The 5,007-nt window shown below is 49.8% G+C and overlaps 1 pseudogene; it reads right to left on the reverse strand.

Moving 5' to 3' along the window:
• The window catches only part of LOC119357725, a 3,439-nt pseudogene extending 2,247 nt beyond the window's left edge, over positions 1 to 1,192 (reverse strand).
• Positions 1,193 to 5,007: the final 3,815 nt, after the last annotated feature.

The following is a 5,007-nucleotide window of genomic DNA, read 5'->3' on the forward strand; positions in this document are numbered from 1 at the left end:
GGGGTGGGGGGTTAGTCAGAATGAAAGAGAAGTTGTAGAACGAGTATAGAATCAACATCCCACTGGCCTCCTTGCGCCAAGATGCATGCTGTGGATCCGACGATAGAAACAAAACGTTCGCTATGCATTGCTACCTTTATTACTTAAAAAGAATCTAATGTTCCTGCTTTATCTTTCTTCCCATCACTCCTTCATCCAACATTTCTTGTATAACAATCGATCACGTTAATTTACTTAACTTCTGAACCAATTCCACTTTAATTTACTTATCAAACTTCTGATCAAAATATAAGTTAAATTAGGGACATAATTTGATGAACATTTATTTACACAGTCGCTTACTATAGACAGGGAAATCACTTCTGATCAAAATATAAGGTAAATCACGGACAAAAATTGATGAACATTTATTTACACAATCGCGTATTATGGACAGGTAAATCACAAGTTAACAAATTATAATATTTATATTCTGTTGCAATGCACGAACATTGTTCTAGTAATAAAATATAATAATCAAAGCGACGCTTCAAGCTGCACGTGGGGCTGTTTTATTTTTCTTCCCATAAGATCATCTACAGTCGGACTTAACAAAAGCCGGCCCCTCAAACGCCCACGCATGCGTCGGGCACTGATCGGGCAACCCTTAAATCATATCGTCCACATCCGTGTATCTCATATCCGCTGCCTCATATCCATACTAGCATGCAACATAGTAAAAAAAATAATGTAGATCGTCACACAAACATAGAATCGGACAGGGCAGTGCACATTCCAATCACTAAAAGATCACCTACGGATGTCCAAAGATTGTCAAAGTTCAAATAATTCACATAAACGACCGGCAAATTTAAACTACATTACTAAAAACTAGAAACTGAAGACGGAGAAGGCGGAGATTCACCACTTCCTCGTAGGCCATTTGCCCTTCCGAACGCCGGCGCAGGTGTAGGCGTTGGCGGCTGGTGGCGGATCGCCCGAGTCGTCGTCACAGGAGCCGTCTGAATCGTTGTTGTCAGAGTCAGAGAGGATGACGAGCCCTTTTAGCCGTCGGACCTCCCTGTTCTGTTGTCGCTTTAGCTTCGCGAGCCGAGCCACCTCCACTGATGTCTCTGCCGCCCTCGTGCTTGGATTGCACGATGGCAATCCGGAACGCCTTGGCATTCTTCCGGCGGAGCCGCCGCGCGTCCATATCAGCAGTCGTAAGCAACCGGCGGTAGACCCATTCGAGGAGCCGCGCATGATGAAGCTATGCACCTAGGGTAGGGTCATAGGCCTGACCTAGACGCCCTCCCCAAGGACATCACCCTAAAGCCAGAAGCATTTAAAGGATACCATCATCCACTCGACCAGAGACATTCCACTTGAAAGAATCAATGTCACTCGACCGTCACAGAAATCACTCGACAAACAGAAGATCTAAAGTCACTCTACACAGCAACGGTCGGGCGTTTACTCATAGACTTAACTATCATTTATAGCACTTTAATACAGATGTTACCTGTAACGCTCCTTCTTTACGTACATTGAACCCCGCGTAACGGAGGGGAGCTGGGGTTCTGGCGCACTCTATATAAGCCAACCCCCTCCTCCAGGACAGGGGTTCACATCTTTTGTAAACTCACACACGCATATAATCCAGTCGACCGCCTCAGGGCACCGAGACGTAGGGTTGTTACTTCCTCCGAGAAGGGCCTGAACTCGTAAACTCGTGTGTACAACTACTCCATAGCTAGGATCTTGCCTCCTCATACCTACCCCCATTCTACTGTCAGTCTTAGATCCACGACAGTTGGCGCCCACCGTGGGGCAGGTGTCTTAGCAGTTTGTTGGAGAAGTTGCGATTCTTCCGATTCCCATCATCATGGTTTCCGGGGGAGGATTAGCTGAAGGCCGCGAGATCCGTCTCGATGCGCTCGTCTTCATCACCGACGACTCCGCTTGGCTCCACGAGGCTCTGCTCGACATCGAGGCGCTCCCCGTCCATGGTGCGACGCACTTTCGCGCATGCGTCCGCGGCGTCCTTCTTCGGCAGCCGTCGACTCAGTATCAGTCGGCTCCTACGGCAACCTCGCTTTCCGTTGTTCGCCGGCGCCAGCGATCCGGTCGGTCGCGGCTTCAGCGGTGGGTGAGGCATGCGATGGCCCGCCAATCCGCCACCCCACAAATCGCGGCGATCGAGCCCGATGAAACTCTCTAAGGCCTGTTCGATCTGTCGACTGGCTCCGCCGAGACTGCATTCGAGTGCGACAGCAGCGACCCTGCGGCGGAAGTCTTGATGGTCAATGGACCATGCAGTCCTCCTGGCTTCACCCGTGAAGACGGTGGTGATGACGTCAGCGACCCATCACATGTCCACGAGGAGTACCGCCCCGAACCCCTCTCTTCGCAGCGGAGGGAAGAGCTTCGCCGCCGTAATATGGCTGCACTTCACACTCCTATCGTTGGAGAAACCCCCGAGGCCCAGGCCTTGGAGGAGGCGCGCCTGGCCAACTTGGCTGAGCGCACTTGACTAGAGAACCTCCAGCACGCACTCGATGAGCGTGCTCGGCAGCGGATTCCTGAGTCCAGTCGACGACAAATTTTTCCGCCTCCGACTCAGGTATACCAAACTCCGATCCAGAATCTCACAGCTGCAGCTCGAATAGCAAAGTCAATTCAACCTTCCCAGTCAGAAGCTGGCCGAGGTTTGATGCAGACCCGGGCTTTACTCCGGGTAGCAAGAGAGCAAAATACAGCAGTATCTCAGTCGCGGAATAGGATTCATAGCAGATCTGTGGTGGCAGACACTGTCCAATCTGCTCACAGCCCAAGATCGCCTCCGCAGCGTGAGGGACGTGGGCACCAGCAAGATCAATACAGGAACCGTGAGCAGTATGATCATCGACTCGACCACGATGACCATCGTCGAGTGCCCACGCCTCCTCCGAGGTGTGGGTCATACGTGCCTCAGCGGCAAGATGACAGGCGCCCCCACAGCGGCGAACGAAGAATTCTGGTCGACCCCAGAGAGCCAGGCTTTGATGCAAGATCTATCCTCGTTCAAGGTCTGGTTGATAGGAACAGGGCTCACAAAGAAGGCCATGATAGAGATCGTCTGAATGGAAGCAGGGTGCATGTTTCAGGACCCGAGTGTTTCAGCAGAGCCATCAGAGCAGTAGTGATTCCTCCCAACTTCAGGTTGGTGACTGGAGTCAGCAAGTTCACCGGCGAATCCAAGCCAGACACTTGGCTTGAGGACTATCGAGTGGCTGTGCGGATTGGTTGTGGCAATGACGATGTGGCTATGAAGCACCTTCCCTTGATGTTGGAGGGCTCAGCCAGAGCATGGGTGAATCAGTTGGCTCCTGGTAGCATATATAGTTGGGAAGAACTTGCTCGAGTGTTTGTTAGAGCCTTTGAAGGTACTTGCAAAAGGCTGACAGGGTTGACAGAATTGCAGTGTTGTGTTCAGAAACCGAATGAAACCTTGAGGGATTATATCCAGAGATGGATCACGTTACACCATACAGTGGAGAATGTGTCAGATCACCAAGCAATCTGTGCCTTCAAGGAAGGTGTTAAGTACCGGGAGTTGAATCTGAAATTCGGTCGGACAGGAGATATGACTCTCACTCGGATGATGGAGATTGCCACCAAATACGCTAACGGTGAAGAGGAAGACCGACTCTGGAGTGGCAAGCACAAAACAGTCGCCCAAGAAACCGGAGGATGGAATTCCAGTCGGAAACAGAAGCGAAAGGCCGAACCAGCTGCTCCTGGTGAAGCTTTATTTGTTCCCCAAGGAAAGTTCAAAGGAAAGCCCAAAGGGTCTTGGACTCCCAAAAAAGTTAAGGATAAAGATGGGAATGATGTGTTGGATCTACCGTGCCATATTCATACCAAAAAATATGAAGAGGGGAACATCATTTACCCTAAACACACCACTCGACAATGTCATTTCCCGATCCAGTAGTTCCGAGAGAAACAACCCAAGGAGAAGGAAAAGGAGTCGGACGGAGGTGAAGATAGGGAAGAAGATGATGATGGTTTTCCCAATGTCAATTCCACGTTGATGATTTTTGCTGATGTTGAAAGCAAAATTCAGTTGAAAGTTATTAACAGAGAAGTAAACATGGTTGCTCCAGCAACACCCAGTTATCTGAAGTGATCCCAGACTGCCATCACATTCGACCAGTCGGACCATCCAGCACATATAGCCACCCCTGGGAGGCAAGAACTAGTGGAAGACCCAGTAGTCGAAGGCACTCGACTGACTAAAGTGCTGATGGATGGTGGCAGTGGCCTGAATATCCTTTATGCTGAAACCTTGAAGAGAATGGGCATTCCGATGTCCAAGCTTAGTGAAAGCAACATGAGTTTCCATGACGTTATACCTGGCAAGAAGGCTCAGTCACTCGGCCAGATCGCCCTTGATGTGGTTTTCGGTGATTCCAAGAATTAATGCAAGGAAAAATTGACATTTGAGGTAGTGGATTTCAAGAGTGCTTACCATGCTATTCTGGGTAGGACCGCTTATGCACGTTTTATGGCTCGACCATGTTACGTGTATCTCAAATTGAAGATGTCTGGTCCTAGAGGAGTAATCACTGTCACTGGCAATCGGCAGAAGGCGGAAGAGTGCTTCCATAAGGGCTCAAAAATTGCCGATGCACAGATGGCAGTAGTAGAACTACAAGAGTATCAGAAAAATACAGATCCGAGTGATTTGCTGCGAGCCAAGAAGTCTGCCACAGATTCTGCATTTCAGTCGTCCGGTGAAACGAAGCCGATTCATATTCACCCGACCGACCCTAATGCTGCTCCGACCCATATCTCAACAACACTCGACAGCAAATAGGAAGAAGCGCTCATCCAGTTCCTCCGTGAGAACTGGGACATCTTTGCATGGAAACCTTCTGACATGTCGGGTGTACCCAGGGGACTGGTTGGGCATCATTTCCGAGTCGACCCAAAAGTAAAACCAGTCAAGGAACATCTCCGACGGTCCGCCGTCCAGAAGAGAAA

Source organism: Triticum dicoccoides, chromosome 2A (assembly GCF_002162155.2).
Source record: "Triticum dicoccoides isolate Atlit2015 ecotype Zavitan chromosome 2A, WEW_v2.0, whole genome shotgun sequence".
Classification (NCBI taxonomy): domain Eukaryota; kingdom Viridiplantae; phylum Streptophyta; class Magnoliopsida; order Poales; family Poaceae; genus Triticum; species Triticum dicoccoides.